Below are 26993 nucleotides of genomic sequence, written 5' to 3'. Positions count from 1 at the left end.
GTTTATTGTACAACACTACATGATGATCATGTGCTTCTGAATCAGTATCACACAGTGATGACACCAGGTGTTTGTAGAGGGTAAGCATACTATGACCCGCCTTGAAACCCATCATACACATACACACACAAAACCATCACTCCCACCCCGCCATTAACACACACAGATGAAAGATAACTGTTTGAGTGGAAACTACCTCTAGCATCCTTTCTGTCAGCAATGCATCAGTTTCAGAAATAGTCTCCACACATGCATCATGGAAAATTTTCCAAACCTAAAATTTAGGCAGTTATGTGACATAATTTGAATGTTTCTTAGGAAGAGCATGCTAAATTGTATCTCAAAAGATGTCAAACAAGACACCAACCCCAGCAGCTGCTCAAATGTTGCTTGAAATCAAGGAAAAGGTGATGACAGGAAAGATCTCTCATTACTTTTGTCATACAGTCTTTGGATAGAGTGTCATCATTCTAAATCTTTATACATAGAACTAAATGAAAAAGTTAAGTGTGTCTCACTGATCAGCGTTACTGGCAGTTCAGGTAGGTAAACCAGTGGAAGGGAATTGGCTTTTCGATGGTTACTGAACGATAAATACACCTGAAGCTTCTTGCCAAATGGCATTGCCCTGACTGAGAACTTTTCCTTCATACATATGGGGACAGAGACCAGCAAGATGAGGATCTCAGTTGGAGCCTGGAGGGAGGCCTATCACATCCCTAAAGTCCAGCACTTCACATATTGCTTTCTCAACAAGGCTGCACTATGGACTAGTGTACAGTCATGTACAAATGCATCTACTCTCAGTTACCACATCCATTACAGGAATGTTGTCAAGTGGATCAGCTGAATCACCTGGTCCAATCGACAATATCCATCCTGCAATTTCCCTTAAAGATCATTTTGGGCACTGGATAACACTAAATGAATGTTCTACTCATTTGCTGGAGTAAAATCTCCCAACCCAAAATTTCTGTTGCTGCTGGAGCAGATGACGTTATCCATTCCAGGGTGATTTAACTACAATTCATGTTGTCAGTCTACATGCGACTCCAAGGGTTATGATGCATTTCTAAAATACTTATCAGGTATAATACTTATCACGCATAATACTTAATACGCATAATGACAACCATATGCATGTATATGTATACAGCAGAATAACAGAATATTTGTAAGTAATGTTAATGCCATCAAATTTCATTGAGATTTATTATAAATAATACATTTATAATACAATGTAATCAAAATCAAACATAATGAAACAAAATCAAATAAAATATTTCAGCCACAGTCTAGCTTACAACAGCATGACTCCAGAGAGCTTAGTACAATGCTTGTTTAGCTGAAGACTGACACTTGCCCCTCGTGTTGAATTATGTGGTAATCGCTAACTTAATCATTCGGACTTTTAAGCAGTTTACTTTCAGGGACCATTAAGCAGTATTGTTTACATATCCGAGTTTAGTGAACCGGATTCTAATAGTAATAATTAATGACATCAGAAATTTGCCGGGACCAAAAAATAGAGTTCACTTATCCAGTCTGTTTAGTTGAGTGGTTTTGACTCAGGAAGTTTCCACTGTCCATAGATGCACAGTTATTGAATGAGCAAAGAGACTTCATTAGTTGTCTTTTACAAGATGTTGGAAGCTTTCTCTCACTAAACATGGGAACTAATGTTCTCCAGTATTCTCAATGACTGTCAGCCAGTATACATTCCTTCATTTTAATAATTCAGTCAAGTTTGCAAATGTTCAAACTTTCATTGTTAATCTTCATCAGACATATTTGATGTGAGGTGAACAATGTAAAACGAAAGGATACATTATATTTGCATCCCCAGATGTCTCAGACTGTCCGAGTCCCAGCATTGTATGATACTACGTACCTCACTGCCAATTACATTTATATACAGAAAACACCTTTTTCTCCTAACATCAAGTTTTCAATTCAAACTTTGTTTCATAATTCATAAATGTGAAAATTTTAACAGTGAATCAGCACGTCCTTTGAACAAAACCAGCCTTATTAAGGACATTGGATGTTATTTCATGGAAATTTCACAGCCATTAATCAGTATTGTGAAACCCAGTGGCGAGGCAGTGACAGGTACAGGATTTCAACTGAGGAGAGTTTGAGCCCATCATCTACAGGACAACAACACTGAGACAACCTGGACAGATGTCCTCCTATTAGCCTGACCTAACTAGAGCTGATGTTATTCCATGTACGCTCTTATCTCTTGATGCATCATGATTAAGAGTGGGCGTTCTTAAGAAGTTGACATTAATACATCATGATCTTGAAGGACAAACATGAAACCAAATTTCCATTAGCTGCAAGCGAAAAATTCAGGGCTCATGTTTCTACATTAAAACATCACTTCTTTAATATGCAAATCCTTGATAAGGTAGATATGTGCAGCCAAATTCATCCAAGGACATCTATTTTCAGACAACTTCATGTGAGATGATTGCTGTAACAGTGAATTTCTGGATGGGATCAAGACCCCCAAACTGACAGCTATGAAGCACAGTACTGGTACAATGCACATGTTCCTCTAACAACGGCTATTTCTCTGATGTGTGTCTCGCCTTCATTCCTGCTACAACCACTGGTGTCGGGATGGACATAATATAAGAAATCTTCAAGTTTCTCCAAACTGAAACAAACCAGGGATATGAATTGCAAAGTCTGTTCTCATTAAAAAGAAAAAAAAAACATTAAACAGTCAATTGCAAGGTGTCCATTTCAATGGCAAAACTAACTTGCAACGAACAGAAATTTCCCTAACTCCCTTCATTAGCTCTACGTTCAACTTAGTCCAGAAACATTGTAAAACCTATTTCACTGAATGAGTCTGGGAAAATACCATATATGGAGAAGGTGTGATAGCATATATTTAGCAGTAACAAATGTTTCAACTTAGCTCTGAGAATGGTTTTGAGTCACCTTCAGAAATAACTCTCAGCAGCAAGTCAGTGCTGGAAATCAAACCAGTTTGGGGTCTATATATAATACTGTAACTACTTGGCTGGTCAACCTCTCTAGAGCTGAGGACACACAAACACAATTCTTACAAGGATAAACATTACAAACTCCTTCAGCCAATGATTCTTGGAAAGAATTGGTCTGTCATTCATGATAAACTGTAGTACTGCCATGTTTGTGTTTGTACAGACCATAAGACTTTGTAGAAGACCCAGAGGGAACAGTCCATGGTAGAATGTCTTTTTCTATACATCAAGATTAATGACTGACTGTCGACATCGGCACAGTCTACATTTAGTAAGGGGATCTAAGTCCTCATTAACCTGATTCTGACTGGCCCATAATGACTCACATCCCACCAGGACCAGCTACCACTCGCATCTACAGGTAGCTGAGCCTGTGTCATTACCAAGGCAGATTACTTGTTACTTAAATCCATGTGACAAATGACCTGACAACATCAACACCACATGAAAAGAATTGAAAATGCAGTCTTGTTGCAGATAGAACCAGAGGCTGAGTTAATGGGAAAATATGCTTGTAATTAGTCAAAATAATGACATTCTATCAGTTCTACACATATCAGAATGCCAGCACTCCACTTCTCAGTGCCAGACCTCAGCTACAAATTAGAAATCTTATATTGTCTTGAAGTGAAACACACCAATCAGACCTAGACAAACCCTTCTCAAGTATTCACTGCAGGGCAATATTGACAGCCTTAGTTCTTTCTAATAATTCAAACATTGCTCAAATGAAAAAATATGTGCATAATTATGACACACATGGCCTAACTACCACTAAAACTATATATATATTTGTACTAAGCTAATAACCTCCAAACTGCTAGTTTATCAGCAAAAACTTTAAAGCAACATTATTTACATACAATACAACATGATTTTGTTTTGCAAATGAATCCTGGCATAAAATTTTCAGCAAAACATAGAATATTTTCGATACTGATAATTATTCCCCAACCCAAATTTACTATACAAACAACCCACTTTCAACATCTTTTTTCACCACATATCGGTTATTTTAGCACTCAGAAGTTTAAGATGTTCTTAAACTATGTATGTGCTATAAAAAGTGCAAGTGCCTTCAATATGCAGGCAATGTTTATTGATTACCTCAGGGAAATCTAATGATGATGTTTATGAAGTTTCATGAAAGAAGACACGCTGCCCTTTTGTGCGTGGTGCAATCAATACAGACCTACTTTAATGTCGATGTTACTTTATACTTTTAGTTGGTGACATTTAGAGTTGCATATACCTTACACCAATTCTTCGAAGTAAGAAAAGTAATGACACAAGACAGCAAGTCCAACCTGTTTTAATATCACTGTGTTAGAAGGTCAATGCAGTATATATTTCATACTCAGGCTTGATGCAAAGAAACTGTCTTGAGTTGCAAATAAACGAGACAACACAGAAATTCTGCTAAACTTGTTGTCATGTCAGCAGTATAATTGCTGATGACAGCATATTCTGCCTTCGTTCTCTCTTTCCCTCACCCACGTAGTGCTTCTAACCATGAAACTTATCCGTCAGTATTTTCTTCTCAAACATTGTTCATGGGGATTTACATTACAGCAATACCACATAGCAATGTGCTCAAATCTAGCAAATGATAGCACATATGTCAGTCACTGATATCTAACAATCCTTTCTTAACTGTGGACCTGTGAAGGTTTGATCTTTGGCAACACACACTTGTCACAAAAGGCGGCTGATAGAATCGGGTGGTCAGGCTCACTGACTAAATGGTAGACGCATGTCACGAAATCCCAATTTGGAATATGCTCATGCTGTTGATCACTGTATTTTCTGATTTATGGACGGCCTCGATATAGTTGGAATATTACTATGTATGGCTGTAAACAACAAACCATCGAACCAAAATCTGAACTATGTTTCATCAGTCACCCGGACACACTGAATTGTCATCAACATCTCAACAACAGCAAGAACATTGCCTTAACACAGACAAAATGGCCTTCTTTGAATGGCATTTTGAAGTTGGACAATACACTAATGACAAACGTTATTTTTTTTCTTCTCTTTTATAAGTACAGATTCAATAGTACAAAAATCTGTATCCAAACTTGGCACTTGTGAAATATAAGTAGTTATCCATAAAAGTTGCCATCATTGATATTATGGCCTCATAACTACCGTGACATGACCTCGTTACCAAAGTGACATGACCCTATAACTACAGTGACATGACCTCATTACCAAAGTGACATGACCTCATAACTACAGTGGCATAATCTCATGACCAAAGTGAGACAACCTCATAAATACAGTGACATGACCTCATTACCACCGTGCATGACCTCATAACCAAAGTGACATGACCCTGTAACTACAGGGGTTAGTGAGGAAGGATAGTGTCAAAGCATTTGCTTGTCATGCCTAAGACCCAGGTTCAATTCCCCACATGGATACAATGTGTGAAGCCCATTTCTGGTGTTCGCTGCCATGATATTGCTGGAATATTGCTAAAAGTGGTGTAAAACAATACTTACTCATAATCACAGTGACATGACAACAATGTCAAACTCCCTCCAAAGTCAATTTATGACTGCAGCAATGTCAGCACCAAGCAACAGGTCTACTCCTCACCACAGCCCTACCAAATCATGCATCCAGAAATTCCCACAGATCCCCATATTTTTGTCCTTGCTATAACTTCATTATCACAAACCACACATCTATCTTAATCTATCTTACACAACACAATGTCACCCTGCCCTCCAACAACCTTCAGTATTGCTATGAAATTAAGTTAATCAATCCAAGCAATGCAATGAAGGGGATATATTGACATTTCCATGTGCTAGATCGCAAGGATCAAGCTGATATGCCATGCAAAATGGGCAACTCTGTTCAAAACGGTGTTACATTAAACACAAACATATTTGTCTACAGAAGTATGGCTTATTCAATATTCAAACTGAAAAAAAAATTCTGCCCAGTTATTGAGTGTGACATTTTCACTTGTACATGAATACATAACTTGATCAGCTAAAGGGTGTATACTCCAATCACCAAGCCTAACCAAGGCCAACCTTAACTTTCAAGGGTAGCATTACAAGCTAAATTTTAATACCATTGTCAGATCACACACATGATAAACATTGGTATTGCCAGATAGCATACACTGGTACTGCCCAGTAATATCTAGTTCTTGTTTGTTGTTTACTGTGACACATTATTTCTGCTAAACGACAGTGGGATACATAGGCAATGTCAAATATGGTATAGTCAGATGATATATATTGGTAACATCTTAGTCATCACATGATCTATGTAACATTAAATCAGACTGAAATACCAGCGGCAGTGAGTGAGTTTAGTTTTACATCGCACTAAGCTATGTTCAAGCTATATGGCGGTGGTCTTTAAACACTCTTAATAAGTGAGTGAGTGACTTTAGTTATGCCCCGCTTTTAGCAATATTCTAGCAATATTGTGGCATGGGACACCAGAAATGAGCTTCACATATTGTGCCCATGTGGGGATTCGAACCACATCTTTGGCATGATGAGCGAACATTTAACCATAAGGCTACCCCACCACCCCTCTGTAAATAATATAGTCAAGACCAGATAATGCAGTGATCAACCGCATCAGCATCAATTTACACAATTGGGATACAATGACGTGTACACCAAGTCAGCTAGCCTGACCACCTGATTCCATGTCATCTGTAATGACAAGCATGGGTTACTGAAGATCAGTTCAAAAGTGCTGTCAGAAACAGAGAAAAAACTGCTTTTGGCTGTTACTCTGTATCCCTAAAATATCCACATCTGCAAATAAGATATGTCAAAATAACTCACTTTGGCCTCACTGGGCATTCAGTGGGATGCGTAAGAGGTTATCCAGAAAAACATGTTTACTTGTAAAATCAGGCAAAACCATATGACAACAGAGCGTCGATTCACCTGGCATGAAGTGCATGTCCTGCCTACTGGCACAAGGAGTCATCTCAAAGATACTCTTTGCTTTTTCATGTGTGTTGAATATGTCTCATCTGTTGATTAACATCTTGTCTTTCTTGCATAAAGTTTATGTTACGATATGTAAAAGAATATGATACTCTTGAAAAGCATCGTATTAAATGTCTCAAATATAGGTAGCATGACCACCCAAAGATCGACAGGACTGGCTATTATTTGCAAATTGTTATGACATGCCATGTACTTCCACAGTTTAATTTACCTAGGGGATTATATATTTTAGCTGATATCTCTGTCCATGAGCATATGTGCCTTCATGTCTAAGCATGTTATATCCACAGGATGTTGTTTTGTGACACAGCCTGTGAACACTTGACTCTCGGGGCCCTCCTGTAACCTTCTGTATGGGATGAAACACCCTGTCTATATAATCCAGACAAATACATGAGCTTCCCTTGAATCAGGGACACAACATACACAATGATCAGTCTGCTTCCTAATTCTATCACATTTAACATAATATTTTTGTAAGCTCAGAAATATAACAACTAATTTATTATGCTGCTTTCTGAACCATGAAACTCACTGTTGAATTATTCAAATGAAAACACATGGCCATTCAACAGAGGGCAGACATGCCACACTTTAACCTCTGTGATATCCAAAAACTTAATTCAAATAAAGACACTGAGATGTTCTTGAAGAACAAAACTTACATTTAGACAAGAAAGTCAGTCATGATCTGCCCTGACATCTCGTCAATACCAGGTGAATATTCACTAAACATCCCACGATATAAAATCGTGAATAATCAATACTCCGCACCTAGTATGCATGGGAGATAGTCAGATGTTGTAAGTGACATGCTGCTATCTTTAGCACTGTAGGCTGGGTCAGCAGCCCTATATCTTCTCCAACAACAGGACAAAAGTTTTCTTGTCAGCTCTCGACTAGATCATTAGCAAAAATGTAAGCAAAGGTTTAGCAATTCTGGACAGATCGTGCCAAAATATTTGATACCAGATATGATCTTAACATGGAAGCATATATCTTCATCACATTCCATTCCTTGTTTAAAAGACATATGATCATTTACAAGAGATATGATCAAATTTCCAGATTTGCCTCTGAGGATGAGTTGGATCACTTCACCTTGGTCCCTGTTGATCGAGGTAGCCCACTGTGTCTATTGTATGTCTATGTGGTAGCCGTGAGAGAAGTCCAGCTGTGTCTACCATATCAAGATGGGGCAGGGACAGGTCTTAATGATGCTTATAATATTTGATGCCACTTGCAAGTCCTCCTAAACTCAGGAATATTTCAAGTGATCTGACATGGAAATAGCTTCCATAATCAAACCGTCGGTCATATTATCTGACACACACAGATTGTGCTTGAGAAAAACATAAATAACTTATGGGTTTATTATCTTCTTTACTGTTTACCAACAACTTATAAATAGATGCTCTGCTAAAGATGCTATCGGAAAATCATGAATCTTCATGAAAAATACTGCAATTCTAACGGCTTTTGGAAAAACATTTCAACATCATCTTTGACACATCTTCTGTGTTTGCTTCACCAACATTTCAACAGTTTAAGTTTCCCACAATACTCACATGCTTTTTACAGTTCGCACAAAGAGACAAAATACACTGAAACACTTAAAAATACTTAACAGTAAAAAAAACTTCTTGCATCACAATTTAATAGTTATTGAGAAGCATTCTGTATTCTGCATCCTGAACTTGTCAGAGCACAAGAGTGGGGACATCCGTTTAATCAGAGTTTTTCAGAAACAACAATCAACAGTGTCATTACATACCATTGTTAACACATCAATATGAATGTGCAAACTGTGTACAATGTCTACAACATCATCAAAATTTATTCTCCTATTCACCTGATCACCAAACCACACAACAATAAATAATGTCTTTCAATCATGTGGTACACCCTATGCCTATCTTCACAACAAAAGACATTAACAAAGTCAAACATCAGAAACCTGCTTGTGAAGTAGATACTTAAGCTGCAAGGCTACTCTACCTTCAGCCCAAATATCACAATGAAGCAAACATTTCATGTGACAGTACAGTCACCATGTTGTGATAAAGTCTCTTGAAATGTTCACAAACTGTCCACATACTTGGGTTTCTACAAGTCAGGATAAAGCAGGCCAGTCCTGTGTATATAATGTGCATACCAACTAGCTAGATGACAATAGCATATAACTGATATGCTTGATACTGACACAAAAGCCTTTTCCTGCAATCGATTGAACACCGAGTACTCAGTGACCTTAAGTGGACTTTTAATATACTTCGTGTTATCATATATTCACCTTCATAGTCAAAAACAATTTACAGTGAAACATATATATTTCTACATATTATCACTTTTGTGATGTGGATTTCATTGAAATGAACAATTTACAGTGAAACAGACACATTTATACACATAATCTCTTGTAGATCTCAGTGAAATCAACAATTTACAGTAAAACAGACATACATATAAGTAAAATAACTCCTAGATTTCAGTGAAATGAACAATTTATAGCGGAACAGACACATTCATACACATAATCTCTTGTAGATCTCAGTGAAATTAACAATTTACAGTAAAACAGACATACATATACATAAAATAACTTGTAGATTTCAGTGAAATTAAAAATTTACAGTGGAACAGACACATTTATACATACTGTTTTGTCATCACATACCAAAGAATCTTTTACCACAAAGATATGTTAAGTTTATCATATCTGTCACCATAAATATCCCCTTTACTTGATAGCTCCTACATTGCTCCACAGCTTCAATTCCGACTATTCAATATATTATTATAAAACCTATGAAGCAATTATTGATGGAACACTCTGCACAACACACAAAGCACTACAACTGCCATCAAGACAGTGTTAACACTACACACGTCAGTCAATACCACAGCACTATCAGTTCCACACGTGATACATCGAACAACACATTAGTTGACCTTCAGCCTTTTCCGTGGTCAGGAGACAGTCATTATGTACAACCCCCAAGGTATTCTTGGTGATTACCACCCTAATGATTCTCAGACTGTGGGCAAACAACAGTTTAGTCGACAGTCACCTATGAAAGGGCATGGTACTCGTATCAAGAGAAGTATTACCGTATTAGCAACCCAGTATTTCTGCACTAAGGAAGTAATCCGACAAGCGAGAAGACATGTGAAACTTTTATCTGTATAAGCTTTTTCATCAAAACAAAAAAAATTGTTTTAAAGGAAAATGTTAAGATTATCAATCCTCTCCATCAGTGAAAATCTATCTGGGACAACACAAACCTTTTGTTGCACCATTAAACAGTTAGTTAGCTCTGCAAAGGTGAATCCATAGATACCCAGCAAATATCAATGCCCAAACCCTAATTTCCAAATCCAAGAAATATTTTCAAAAAGTAGAGGTGACTGTACATACTCGAATGTTGTTAGGTATAAACTGAGTGTAGTGAAAGAGAAGTGTTGTGAAATGGAGGCCACATGTAGCAGCCAGAACTACAATTTTACCAATGAGATGAAACAGTATTATTGATAAAGAAAACAAGATGTATAAATACTACATCCTACATGTTCCAGATGAAAAGAGAAATAGCACGAAACATTAAACCTGATGAAGTATAATCACAATCATTGCTTTAATACAAGCACCCACAATCATTCAATAACATTAAATTGAAATATTTGTCATAAAATGCAAATTTCATTGTTAACATGTTAAAAGAATCTTTTCAAGCCAATCATAAAGATCTACCAGAGCCAACTCAAGCCTTAGGGCTATTTTCTACAAGACTTGGTATTTATCTCATGGCATTAAGAATATTCAACAACCATTACTAATAACAATTATTTCGCTTTCAAGAAATAATCACTAAAAATTAATGCCTCCAGTCAGATAGTCTTTAATTCATTTTTTGGTGATCTGCATTTTTCCTTCTGGATGGGCCAAAAGTTGCCCTGGAATCTTGTTCTTTGTATCAACATGGCTGACATGTTGAAACCGCCTGCCTGCTTAGCTATTGATTTTCTACAGCCCTTTGGGGTTTGTGCTTGCAAATAACATCGGCCTATAAACTGCCCGATCTATAACCAAAGGATGATGTCGCGGTGAAATTAGCAATATCCTGAGTCCGCAGCCAGTTTTGGATGGCATCGCAGGGCTCATACATCAGACAAATGTGGACATTTTTACTGTGCAATACAATATTTAAATTTCTTGTGTCCAAGACTAGGTTACTGGGCAAAGTTTGGATATCTCTGATGTGTTCTTTGTGACAAAGACAAGTTTCTTTTGATGATAAATATGATAACGCTGAAGTAACTTTAGCTATGAGTCTTTATGAATAGCATCAAGGTTTAGACATGGCCTCGCATGATTAAGTGACATGACAACTAAACCAACAGGGTGTAACTATGACTGTGGTGTTGAGGTCATGAGATAATGAAGCAAATAATCTGGATAAGCTACCACATTTCTGTACTGCTGTCATTAATCACAGTTTAAATGTGAATCATGTACTCCCATGTTGATCTTTAGGTAATGTTGTTCATGAATATCAAGGCAGAAGATAATAATAAATCCATTTTCTTTGTAACATTGGTCATTTTCAGTTACAATAAGCTGCCATGCTAAAATTACAATATCATTGTCAAAAATATCACTGAACACAATAAATGATGTTTGATTGTAGAATATAAATATTATTTCTAGTTTTGAACATTCAAAACATCTTCAAAAACATGGAAACATCCCATCCAAATTTTCAGCACATGAAAATGTACACAATAATATTTACAAGAGGCAGCATCCCAGCTGATCCCAGTCTTCAATGGCTGCCAGGTACACTGCTGCACAATACAACAGTAAACTGCCACACATCAATATCACCTGACCTAGCAATGCCAAGGTTGTATATACCTAAGAAATATACAATCTACACCATGACATCTGCACATACACAAGCTGAAAACAAAGATACAAGCAAACTCCAAATCCTAACGGTATACATCAAATCAATCTGAATTGCCACATCATCAAATTACAAAACATTATCAAATGACATATTTAATGAACTTACAGTTACACTCAGCTGATCTAGGCCAATGTCCATTGAGTAAACCATGTAGTGTGTCCGGAGAGATTGATGTAAGGCAGCATCCATATTGTCTCTGGCCCCACTACCTATTACTACGTCTGAACCAGCCTGCGTCCTATGTTCTTTGTGGAGAACAGCCATTGTGCTATTGATCAACATAGCCTATTGTGATTCTCACTCAACACGCAGCACAGGTATATTGATTCACCCAATTTCCTATCAATGGATGAAAAAAAACGTCATAAGCATAGCTGTGACCCACTGGTAATATATTCTGATTGAATGGAGGACACAGCAACTGATGTTATCTTGCGCGTAAATTAAAATTGATTAATGCTAACGAAAGTTATTGAATTTATTGTTGAGGTTCATGTATGATGGCAATTACAGAATCATAAAAGTACAATGGAAGTAGGATGAATAACAGATTTGAGCCTTATTACTTTCAGGAGCTACTGAACATAATTAGTTTTACACAATGGCAATAAAAAAGCTGGTGCGAATCTTGTAAATACTTATCAGAACTGCTCTTAACCATTCATTCGATGTCATCCATTACAGCATTAAAATGAAAATAACTGGGAATATTTGTGAACTTAAGAATTCTGGCGGCATATATTTAACACCAAACCATTAAATATGACATACAGCTAATGCAACTAAGTCATGAATAGTTGTCTCATTAGACATTGTGCTCAGTCTTGTTTACGGAGCATGCACCATGATAAATCTTATAAAAGAGTCAGCAAAACACAATGGACTCATACATAGTAAGTTCTAAGCATCATTGAATGTAGTCTCAATTATTCTAACTTAACTTGCAGGACAGGAATATTTTAGGATCAAATAAAATATTAAAAACAGTGAAACCAAATATTCCAAGCTTGATGAAATGATTCCTATTAAACACTATTATGGACAGGCATGGGTGAATGGCCTATTGCAACACAGACATTGATGTAAATGAAACATGAAATGTGATTTATCACATTACAATAGTAAAAGAGCTCAGTTCACATAATAATGTAGTTTACATTGAGCAAAAGAAGTGTGTTGTATGAGGTTACAGACAAAGGACAGATATCCAAGGACTGGACTAGTTACTGTGGAAATACTGCTTTGTCTTTGTTCATTTGGACCCATCCTGATCAAGTGCTCACACTGTTGAAGAATCGGTATCATCATAACAGTATCATAAAATCACATTTTCTTTGTTGCACTTCATTTTTATTACTACAGAATTTCTGCTGCCTAATATAAATATTTCACTACCCAAAGAACCATGATCTCATTTGACATTCAACCAACTCCTTTAGTGAAAGCAGCTGACCAAATTACAATACAGTTCACAAAATCATGGACAAATCCCCATATTAACATGCTAGCCCAAGCCCCTGAAATAATGGCTAAATCTAATCCAAGCTTTTAGCTTGATTAGAAAATGGCTTGTTGCAGCATGCCACATATCTGATTTCATGATGAACACAGCCTGTCTGATCATCACTGTAACTTGGAATTGAACACCCCTCACTGTCTTAATCCCACATACTAGAAGCAGCATTTGTCTATGATTACGAACTTATACCTGTTCCCTGATCAGAGCCATATTACCTTTTCATCCAGAGCAATAGAAATGTAACTCAGCCTCAGGCTTACACGAGCAGGTTCTGAACATTTCACAAAAAAACACATGAAAGAACCCCATAATTGATATGATGATCCAACGACCAGGGCTGTGCAATCAGGAAATAAGAGAATTGGACTTTTTCACAGCGCATAAGCTTTTTCAGTTTTCCTATCGAAAATCATTTCACTGTCACCAAATTACTTTTTTTTCAAGAATGTTTGATTTTTTGAAGAATAGTAAAATTATCTGACGTAAGTCTCATAAACTGTGAGGTCTAAATCAAATGGAATGTTCAAATTATATTTTCAAGATAGTTTCAACGGAGCTGTAGTTGTGTGAATCTGTATCTAACCAGGAAGCGAGATGGGTTCTACAATGGACAGAAACTGCCAAACTGTGTCATTTTATAAAACAGCATACAAACCGAAACATTTCAAGGATGTTTACTGTCTGGAGGAACCCAACTGCACATATTTCATATAAAAACATTTTCCACTAAGATTTGCAGCATTCAGAGTTTATTGAGAACTGATACCAAAACCATCAGAAACAACTCCACACCTTAATTTATCAAAAAATCATTTTTCACAACCTTCTCATTTAAATTCAAATTATTTCAAACATTTGACTTTTCTTCAAGTAACCACTGAGACAGTACAAAAGGACAGAACCACCCCGAGTCTGTGCCACTTGTGGAATGGCCATGAATGATTAAAGCCTGTTTACCTCAGCTGCGGATGATTCACCCCCTTGGTTGCATCACTGAGCTAGCTAGCTCCCCAGTCAATCTAGGTTAATGGAACAGTGGGCTCTCCTCCCCATCTCCCAAAACCAACATGCTGGCTGGCTGCCTGCTGATTCATGGATTGAAATAACAAGAGAAGTCACATCAGTTTTCATGCATTTATCTCCCTAGACATGGAACCTGGTTACTGGATTATATAGAGGATGGTATAGCGCCTGCTGTGAATATCAATACAGGATATCACATGTTGGTGTTTCAGTAACTCAAGTGACCGAGGGGAAACTAAGACAAAAAGTAGTGGCCACACTCAGGTAGATCTTACAGGAACTGACATGTGTGAATTATCAAAAAACATCATTAGTAGATATAACCCAAAACATTTAGAAAAAGGGTGGGTGAGTGATTGAGATCATATTTGTGTTGCACTCAGCAATATTCCAGCTATACAGCATCAGTCTGTAAATAAAGACCAGACAATCCAGTGATCAACTGCATGAGCATCAATATATGCAACTGGGATATGAAGACATGTGCCAACAAAGTTAGCAGGTCTGACCACCCTATCCCGTTTGTTGCATGTTACAACAAGCATGGGTTACTGAAGATCAATACTATCCCAGATCTTCAAGTGTCCAACAAAATGGAAGGGTAAGATCTGATATATTTGGAATGTAACGGTACAGTAAAGAATCTAGTACTTGTAGTGGGTTATACAGCTGCCTCTGTATGCTGTGCTAGTGAAGGACGCCAAGGGTATACGTTGGAATCATGGCACTTTTTCACAGAGAAAGTGAAATACAAAACATACAAAATATTACATCTGACCACTTTCTAAACAGTTTTATCTACTCAAAATGGGACTGCATGTAATTTGACTGCATTTAGTTTTAGTTACATACTGATCAATTCAGATGCAGAACACTGCAAAACCTAGACGTAAGAAAATTATTACATTATCCATCAGTTTTTCTACTTTACCATTGTACTTAATGTTGTATGCACACAACATCAGAAATAATTCTGTTAATTCTGTAGTTAAATGTAAATATTGAACTTAAATTGTACATGATATTTCTTTTCTTGATTCTGTATCTGTAACATGGAAATGGGAAAGAAAGACCTAAATGCAAAAGAAAATTTACATAATTAATCATACACGCTGAAAAGTATTACCAAGCGATAATATAGTAAACATCACTAACCCAGAAGGTTTGGACATCAAGCCCTATGTATGGGAATATCAACACCAACGCATCAAAATTTAACAGCTTGTAAAAAAACATGCTTTTTCAAAACACCACTTACCAGAACAATAACAATCTCTTCATTAAAAATCAACTAATAAGTACACCTAAAAAGTCCTACCTTAATAAAACACCATTGCTTGCAAGAAAATGTACACACTAACTAGATCATGAAATGACCCTTCTCTTCCTCCCTCAGATCACCTGTAAATGTCAGGGACATATGTCATCCTCTTCTGTTTACAAACACAAATGAATCATCAATGTTTATGTCCAGCTTGTATTGATTCTGTCCCAGATCAAACACCCGCAATGATCAAATGACGAATTCATCGGATACACTTCCTAAAGATAGTCTTCATCAATACAAAATCATCCATTGTTAATACCCAATCACCGATCACCAGGAACTATATGCAGAGGAATGTACATGGAATAAACAAGATGATGAAATATACGTGAATCACCTGATCAGTCATATTAAACTGCTACGTTCGTCAGCAATATTTGTCAACTTCTCCGACCTCGAACCAACGGTACGAGTCTATTGATTTTTGTCCTTCACTATCAGAGGCCCAACTAGTGGAATCTACACTGCTGCTGAAGCTTCAATGATTGCGAAATAGTTACCACTCTCAACTCATGAGTAATCCGCACTATGCTGTATCACCATTGAATGATTTAATTTGAAAAAGAAACAATCATGAGACATATGACAACAAAACAGACATACCGACACACAACCAGAGCCTACATGTCAGAGTTTCTGGTCAGAAATCCACTGCTGAATATATGGAGGTATAGTCAACAGCTTGTGGACTGATGGCCGACATCTCAAGCCCGATGGGATATGAGGATGAAAGCTATCTTTAACTTCCTCTATTACAAATAATCCGTAGCATCAGAGGGTTTGTTTACTGAAGCCTCTCCACTTGGCTGGACAATGACATGATTTGGTGATGTGAAAACATCCCTTTACCAACCCCATACTGTTCAGAAAGGTAGCTGAGGTGTTCTGACCAGATCAACTGATATCCCATAAGAAACAACTCATAAAGGCAAGTTCATTCATTTCATTCGTTATGTTGAAACACTGAAATGCTTGAAAAGTTAACAAACACCAAGGCTGCAGAGTCAGAATTAGCTGACATACACATGTGAGCCTCACGCACCTTCACATGAGGACATAACAAACATTGTAAAGGTGTCAACACATTGTTATTACAACTATCTCCTACACTCTGTTCTATAGTTACTGTGACATCAGTTGGTCCATTATAATCAGTGACACATCCTTTCAGTATCATTTACCTACATCTTCAAGCAGTAGCTGTCCATTGTTCAGACTCATCACACATAATGGTTGGCTGCTAAAGTTACCTGTAATCCAGGTGGGTGTTAACTTACCAGACTAGTGGTCCAAATCAGTGTTATGCCACAAGCCTTGATATCTACAGTGTTTTACCCTCCAAACATCACCTACAGTGTTTCACCTCCCCTTTCCCAACCATCACCTACATAACCTACAGAGATAAAGCACTACATATCACATCAACAAATATCTCATCAACAGTGTTATACCACTATCACCTGATGAAGGAGTAAGCATTAACTCCGAAACGTTGTGTTCTCTCATAAAGAAGTTGATATCCATAAAAAATCTTCATTCTTATACCAACAAATGTTGTACTCCTATGTATCTCACAATTGTATTGTACCACTACATGTCACACCAACACTATTAAACACCTACGCATTACCTACAGTGGTATAGTACTGCATATTATCAACCCATGATTTCTACTACATATCACACCAACCAATGTTGTACCACTTAGTAACATTTCACACCATCCAATGCTGTAACACTACAAGTATCACACCAACCAATGCTGTACCACTACATATAACACCAACCAATGCTGTACCACTACATATCACATCAACCAATGCTGTACCACTACATATCACATCAACAATTCTGTACCACTACACAGCACACCAGCCCATGTTGTACCACTACATAACACACAAACCAATGTTGTACCACTACATATAACAACAACCAATGTTGTACCACTACATATCAAACCAACCAATGTTGTACCACTACATATCACACCAACCAATGTTGTACCACTACATATCACATCAACCAATACTGTACCACCACATATCACACAAACCAATGTTGTACCACTACATATCACACCAACCAATGTTGTACCACTACATATAACACCAACCAGTATTGTACCACTACATATCACACCAACCAGTGTTGTACCACCACATATAACACCAACCAATGCTGTACCACTACAATTATTACATCAACCAATGATGTACCACTCCATACCACACCAACCAATGTTGTACCACTACATAACACACAAACCAATATTGTACCACTACATATAACAACAACCAATGTTGTACCACTACATATCAAACCAACCAATGTTGTACCACTACATATCACACCAACCAATGTTATACCACTACATATCACATCAACCAATACTGTACCACCACATATCACACCAACCAGTGTTGTACCACCACATATAACACCAACCAATGCTGTACCACTACAATTATTACATCAACCAATGATGTACCACTCCATACCACACCAACCAATGTTGTACCACTACATAACACACAAACCAATATTGTACCACTACATATAACAACAACCAATGTTGTACCACTACATATCAAACCAACCAATGTTGTACCACTACATATCACACCAACCAATGTTATACCACTACATATCACATCAACCAATACTGTACCACCACATATCACACCAACCAATGCTGTACCACTACATATCACATCAACCAATGCTGTACCACTACATATCACATCAACAATTCTGTACCACTACACAGCACACCAGCCCATGTTGTACCACTACATAACACACAAACCAATGTTGTACCACTACATATAACAACAACCAATGTTGTACCACTACATATCAAACCAACCAATGTTGTACCACTACATATCACACCAACCAATGTTGTACCACTACATATCACATCAACCAATACTGTACCACCACATATCACACAAACCAATGTTGTACCACTACATATCACACCAACCAATGTTGTACCACTACATATAACACCAACCAGTATTGTACCACTACATATCACACCAACCAGTGTTGTACCACCACATATAACACCAACCAATGCTGTACCACTACAATTATTACATCAACCAATGATGTACCACTCCATACCACACCAACCAATGTTGTACCACTACATATCACACCAACCAATGTTGTACCACTACATACAAACCAACCAATGTTGTATCACTACAATTATTACATCAACCAATGTTGTACCACTACATATCACACCAACCAATGTTGTACCACTACATACACACCAACCAATGTTGTATCACTACAATTATTACACCAACCAATGTTGTACCACTACAATTAACACCAACCAATATTGTATCACTACTTATTACACCAACCAATACTGTACCAATACGCATCTCACCGAGAATGTTATACCACTACACTGCACCTGCAGTTTTATACCATTAGATGTTTTCCACCAATGATATCCATGATCCACCATCAATATACATGATTCAAGAACATCATACATGACTACCAACAACAATCACAGTCCATAGACAATATACCAGATGATTGCCCAGCAATGCTATGATCCAACAATGACATGCCTAGTATCAATGGCACAGTGTTTACCAACAATGGTGAGTCAGGCCTGTTACAGTATTCATGCTCAGTTGCATCCTTCCAATCAATCAGCATCCTGAACATCAGGTGCCTGGCTCCAGTAATGCTCTTATACACAAATATGCCTCATAAACATGACATTATCTGTAAAAGCCATGTTTCTCCTCTTCAGGATGATAATAATCTGATTACTGTGCCTATATAGCAGTGGCCTACACCCTGAGAACAACGAAGGAGGACACAACCCATGCTGATTCTGAAGTAACATCAATTCTCCATGGATAATGGACAAAAACAAATTTCAGTCTTGAATAAACTGACAAACATCAATGAAAATCAAGGAATAATAAGAACTGATTGCATTTTAACCAATTCATGGATTGTGCATAGAGTACGAAAAACATGTAATTATTTCACCCTAAAATACCCCAGTCTACACTTTGAAAATAAATAAAAATAATAACTAGAACTGAAAACTGCTCACAAAATCCTGAAACACACTCAGAACAATTCCGCATGCACACAACACTGGTGTTTAACATGTGAAGACAAATTGCCATGCAGCACACAGATTCCTTCAATATGACAGCGAGTGTAAAAACCAGCCCACCTCAGGAAATGACGAGGAGAAATCCAGGAGAAATTCAGTTGCCATTCTTCTCTGTGTCCCCCCTTCCACCTTGAGTCAATCAAATCACGTCAGAATGTTAATGGGTGTGTAAAATCAATGGTAGTCAGTTACTCTCGCAATCAATGGAGGACGTGTCTCAGTCATTGTGACAAGGAGCCTTCTGCTATCTCTCAGGCTGAATGTGGGCCAAACAGAAAGACTGCATCTCACTATCACTACGTATACTTGGTTTCTGTAGAAAGTATAGTTGCAATCCGTAAGTACAACCTGTTCCAGAATTGCATTGGAATAATATTTCATAATTTCTTTTATCACATTTTGCATCTTTGTACTGTGACTTAATCCAGGTCATGTGCTCAACATTTATAATTGTCTGAATACCTCAGTTCCTATCCTTATCCAACTGGACATTTCATCACAGTCATGAAAATGTTTCATAGTTTAAGGACACTTTCCTTTAAGTGTTTAGTGTAAAAAAGATAAGATATTTATGACCTTGACTGATACACAATTTTTCTTGCATCAGCTCTGAAACAGTTAGTTTTCCTTATCCTCCAACTTCAAACCTCATTGTATTTTGGTTGGACATTTTGACTTCTTGGGTAAACATATTAGAATCAAAATGTAGAAGGAATTAAAAACTAGATTTGTCTCCAGTATCTTCAAATAATATTCTTAAAAAAGCATGATTTTCTGGCATAATTAATTCTTTATTCTTCACCTTCAAACTAATCCATCCACACTTTCTAAAAGTCTGTAAGTAGTATACAGAATGGTGGTACGTGAAAGCGAATTACAGTGTTTCAGAGTGAAGGTCTTTTGTCAACCTCTTTCGTCAATCATCTCAACTAAAATAGTATCCCTGAACTACAAATGCATGATGCTGAGAATTAGAAACCCGTTTCACTAAAGTTGGATCTGGACATAAATACTTCAGCCTCCCACAACCAACGTCAGTTGTAGTTTCGTACCTGGCTACTGTAACATTTCCACACTGCAAACTAACCCTAAGAAGGAAAATTCTAGAAATGTTAATACACTTCCGGAAATGTCAGGAGAAAATAATTGTCATATTCACATCCTCATCATCATCGTCATCATTTATTTTGCTCCATCCATGACAGCCATCAACGTATTGAATATCAATCATCCTCACAACAGAGGTCGTCACATTAAGGGCAATGACGGGTCCGTCTGCGTCACTATCAAGTCTTGTACCGCCTACTCTTCAGGTAAATCAACAACTGGTAGGAGCACTGTAAATGTCAATCCTTAAAAATCAAAGACTGTCAAACTGTGCGTGTAATGGGAGTCATGTTATTCCTAATCCGAGAACCTTGTCTGAGGCCATTACTTTTGGGAATGAGTGAGTTTAGTTTTATGCTGCTTTTTGCAATAATCCAGCAATACCACAGTGGGGAACACCAGAAACTGGCTTTACACTACTGTTTGGAAGGTTACAATGTGTAATGGATCTCAATAATATAAGGTTGTGATAATATGCTATATATCTAAACACTATGACGAATTAATATGTATCTTAACAGTAAAGTTACGTAACATTTATCTACACCACAAGGTCATAATATATGTAATAATCTAGCTTACAAGGTCACCATAGGATACATGCCTTACATCACCTTATGATGTATATCAGTAAGATCCTGAAATCATATGTACCAAGATACCAAGGTCATAATACGTTATGTAAGGTTATACTCAGTCTGGTAAAGGTGATATAAAGAACATTTGTTTTGTCAATTTCACTTCCATCATTCATTTTCTGGAGGGATGGGATCTGTACACAAATGAAGAGTCACAAAAGAGAGCCATATTTATTTATGAAAGAGAGCTGCCAGTGACTTAACAAAACACCAGAGAGCAAATGAATTAAGAGCTAATATATTTTTCTGACCTAAAAATTTCCTTCCAATATATCTGTTGTTTTTGTATTGACCTATGGCCTCCGCATCACTCATATGGCACAAACCATGAGCCAATATCTATGGTCTTAGTGTCAACATACATATTATTACACATCACATAATTATCAGACTTTCAGACTTCCAATATACTGTCAACTGTCACATTGGGCAAATCATAGATTTACAGCTACATTTTCACCCTTTATGTCTTTGTTTACTATGAATACACGTTCTCAAACAGAAAACTGTAACTTAACCCATAACCCAATGGTTATGTAACACAATTTGGTTGGTAGTAGCAAACACTGACAACTGAAATGTACAGCTGTTTCTGTATGTCCAGCCTCACACTGACACTGTCACACCATATTGATGACCTCTAGGAGACAAATGGAACACACTCTGTAAATATCTAACCACAACACCTGGCTTGATTTAAGAAATGTTAACTTACTTACACCAGGTGCAACATAAGATAAAAACCTAGTTGCACCAACCAAATTCCAGTTGCACTGCATTTACTGCAATGAAAGAAATATGCTATTGAATTATTTTGATGTTTCATTCAGAAGTTAACCCACTTAAACATAGTGTAATAATTACGCTGCATGTTGTAATATTGGGTTGAAACAGTACAAGTAACAAAGCACGAGCCCTGCAATATGAAGCTGCTGGATGGATCTCAGACTGAACACAGCCTGATACAAAAAACTGAACAGAAGCTCAGTACAACATCCCAATTACCCACTACTTAGTGAACATGCTTAAATACATGTTTGGACATTCTACTGAAGTCAACATTAATCAGTTGGCCCTGTGTGTTTCATCCATTAAACACAGAATTCAATTTGATGGCAACATCTACAGAAATGACAGAAAATCGAATGCCTGACAATATTTAGTCCAGTGTATGTAACTGCATTCAACAAGTTTGCGAGTATGTTACACAGCTGGATTAATGCTGTAAATAACCGCCTCTGGTAAATGGTCAGTTACACAGCATTATATCTCAGAGTAGTGTCCTGATGGAGGCAACAGATCACCACATGCAATTATTTTGTGCCGAGAAAAAATGAAACATCCTAATAATGTGTAGGCTAAAAGATGGCACAGTTTCCAAGCAGCAACATGAAAGATTGTATCAGCAAATTGGAAACTTATCATATTCAGTTTTTGAAGAACTCTGACTATCAGAAAAAGATCGGACAAGCATACTGAAAATGAGAACCATTCCTAGGTTGGTTAAGATGAGTGGGTGTCGTGGAAGAAATCAAATGGCAGATTCAATTTTCCAACTTTCCATGTTTCATCTAGAACACCAGGTACATGGCCCAACAGTAGGTGAGTGAGTTTAGTTTTAGGCAGCTTTTAGCAATATTCAAGCAATATCATGGTGGAGGACACCAGATATGGGCTTCACACAGTGTACCCATTTCGGAGATTGAACCCAGGTCTTTGGCATCATGAGTGAATGCTTTAACCACTGTGCTACCCCACCATCCCTGTGACAACAGACCGATGTTGTAACAAAAGACCGACAAAAAATCAATCTTATCTGCAATCAGGCTTACTATGCACCTTGATGCTGTGCATGAATGTTAATACTATTGACCACTGGTTTGCCTGATGGTCCAATCACAGAGGTGAGTAACATAAAGTGGCTACACTACTTGCTCACTCACTCACTCTAGCATACCATCTCAGTGTCCCACCCACAGATACAGTGATGCATCAGTGATGGAGGACTAAATACCCCATACTCAGTTCATGTCTCTGTATCTGATGACATTCACAGTAATTCTGGCCATATGCCACAACTCCCTTAACCAGTTCCATTATTATTAGCGACAAGCAAGAAAGTAACACAAACAGGCTTATAATCTGTTGCTACTAACATGTTGCAAGACTTGTAAACACATTTCCTAAACATACCACTTCACATCACATATTCATCACATAAAAGTATGCAATACATTCAGACACTGACCAATAATTTTAAATCACAAACCAGGACAGTGATGGGAGTTATTTCGTCGATCAATACAAAATTACCAAAGCTGTCAAAATCTTAAAGAATGGTTACATCTTGATGACATTTAAAATCTGCTGAATAGCCAAAAATCATTCTTGGCTGGGACCTGTTTCCAAAAAGAAGATTGTTGTTTTACAGAATGTGGTGGTGTGACTACTTGGAAGTACAATGCCCAACACTTACCAATACAATCAGCTAAAAAGAGGTACTGATAGTAGAGCAGCTCCATGCTGAAACTTATCAACTCCAATCAATGGTGGATATCAGAAATATATTCTAAAATCGGCACCACAATCCAGATTGTATGAAACAGCACTGTGGATATTCAGCAATTGTAGAATCCAAAAATTCAGAAAATTTCAAGGCTGGAACCAGTGTCCTCAGGTCCCCAACTGTACAGATGAGCCAGCGTTTGTATCAGTAGAGGAATTCTGCACCAAACACGATGGCCGACAGCACCATGCAATTTTCATCTATTTGCATGCCATCCACGCTAAGCCATCAATGAAGAACTACAGGATGCTTTACGTCTATATAAGGCAAAACTGCGCAGACTTCACCATGGTAGCAAGATAGAAAATCAATACAGTTACTTTCCCTCAGAGTTCAGCCAATCCACATTGTTGGCGGCCATCTTGGATTATTGATTTTGGCCACAGTGGAACACTGGTAGCAAACGAGTGGGACTGTACTAGGGCATACAGGAATAGTAAGCTGGCTACATTGGCAGGATGGGAAGAAAGGCCATTCACTACCTGCCATGACCCCTTCAGAGGAGTGTATTATGCAGCATGTCTGTGCAAAGGGATGGTGCCCTGTCAAAGAAGATCTACTATACACCAAATTGCCTTCATCGATTCACCACAAAGTCACTGAATATAATTAGGACAAGAATAACAACTGTTTTGTTCTACCTTTATCAATTAATGACAATTATGAGTATGAATAATCTCAATAATCCACCATAAAATGGCACCTTTTCACTGTTATATTTCATCGTGACATTGGACATATCTGACATATCATTTCATTAAAAATGTTCCTGACCTGTCATGGTGGACACAAAGGAGTATATTTTTTTCCACACTCAAACAAATTTCACTCAATTTTCATTACAACTTCAATCACTTTACTGCCCTACAGCTGAAATATTGCTGAGCATGGCACAAAACAAAACCAAATCAATCACTTTGCACAAAGGAGGGGAGAGCGAGAGGGTTAAACACTACAGTATACCATTACATGACAACACAGTACCACTAACCTTTATTATTTATATGCATTTTTTATATGAAAGTACCTTAATTAATATATGGCCATTTGAAAACCAGCCAACAAGCCAGCAACACTTTATAGAATGGGCATGAGTTGTATTATGCCAATGCAAAACTAGTTAAACAAAACAAACAAAGGGTGTGGGAAGATGGACCTGTTGCAGTTCATATCTGTGCATATACATCATAAATATTAATGTACTACTACCAAGTATACTATAAGGTTACAAACATAATTTGAGGCAGCTATGTTTCTACGCTATAATAAAACTTGTTGAAAGTTTCTGTGCCATTATTCCCCTGCAGCATGTTGCTAGCTGTGGATTATGAAGCTTAAAATAACTTCCTGGTAGTCTATCATGTTAATTCTCATGTAAAACCACCACTGTGACAAATGGCATTAGGTCACAGGGACAGATTGGAAAATATTGCGTTTACACTCATATTTCTCAACTACATCAGCATAGTCAGTCTTTTGTTACATCATTGCTTATGTTTGATCAGTCTTTTGTTTTATCATTGCTTATGTTTGCTCAGTCTTTTGTTACATCATTGCTTATTTTTGATCAGTCTTTTGTGTCATCATTGCTTATGTTTGCTCTCTCTTTTGTTACATCATTGCTTATGTTTGATCAGTCTTTTGTTACATCATTGCTTATGTTTGCTCAGTCTTTTGTTACATCATTGCGTATGTTTGCTCAGTCTTTTGTTTCATCATTGCTTATGTTTGCTCTCTCTTTTGTTACATCATTGCTTATGTTTGATCAGTCTTTTGTTACATCATTGCTTATGTTTGCTCAGTCTTTTGTTTCATCATTGCTTATGTTTCCTCAGTCTTTTGTTTCATCATTGCTTATGTTTCCTCAGTCTTTTGTTTCATCATTGCTTATGTTTGCTCAGTCTTTTGTTTCATCATTGCTTATGTTTCCTCAGTCTTTTGTTTCATCATTGCTTATGTTTGCTCAGTCTTGTTTCATCATTGTTTATATTTGCTCAGTCTTTCGTTTAATCATTGCTTATGTTTTCCCAGTCTCATGTTTCTCCATTGATTATGGTTGTTCAGCCTTTTGTTTCTCCAGTGATTATGGTTGTTCAGTTTCTCCAGTGATTATGTTTGATCAGTCTTTTGTTTCATCACTGCTGATGTTTGCTCAGTCTTATATGTTTCTCCAGTGATTATGTTTGATCAGTCTTTTGTTTCATCACTGCTGATGTTTGCTCAGTCTTATATGTTTCTCCACTGATTATGTTTGTTCAGCCTTTTGTTTCTCCACTGATTATGGTTGTTCAGTTTCTCCAGTGATTATGTTTGATCAGTCTTTTGTTTCTCCATTGATTATGGTTGTTCAGCCTTTTGTTTCTCCATTGATTATGGTTGTTCAGTTTCTCCATTGATTATGGTTGTTCAGTTTCTCCACTGATTATGGTTGTTCAGTTTCTCCACTGATTATGGTTGTTCAGTTTCTCCATTGATTATGGTTGTTCAGTTTCTCCACTGATTATGGTTGTTCAGTTTCTCCACTGATTATGGTTGTTCAGTTTCTCCACTGATTATGGTTGTTCAGTTTCTCCACTGATTATGGTTGTTCAGTTTCTCCACTGATTATGGTTGTTCAGTTTCTCCACTGATTATGGTTGTTCAGTTTCTCCACTGATTAT

At 37.3% G+C, this 26993-nt stretch overlaps 1 protein-coding gene across 3 annotated transcripts in view; it reads right to left on the bottom strand.

Moving 5' to 3' along the window:
- LOC137298090 (mitogen-activated protein kinase kinase kinase 13-B-like) overlaps positions 1-26993 on the bottom strand; it is an 83097-nt gene that overhangs the window by 13461 nt on the left and 42643 nt on the right. The gene's annotated exons all lie outside the window — the stretch shown is intronic.

The sequence above is a fragment of the Haliotis asinina genome, chromosome 10 (assembly GCF_037392515.1).
Source record: "Haliotis asinina isolate JCU_RB_2024 chromosome 10, JCU_Hal_asi_v2, whole genome shotgun sequence".
NCBI lineage: Eukaryota > Metazoa > Mollusca > Gastropoda > Lepetellida > Haliotidae > Haliotis > Haliotis asinina.
The sequence above is the reverse complement of the archived record's forward strand: the minus strand, read 5'-3'. Positions and strand labels throughout refer to the sequence as shown.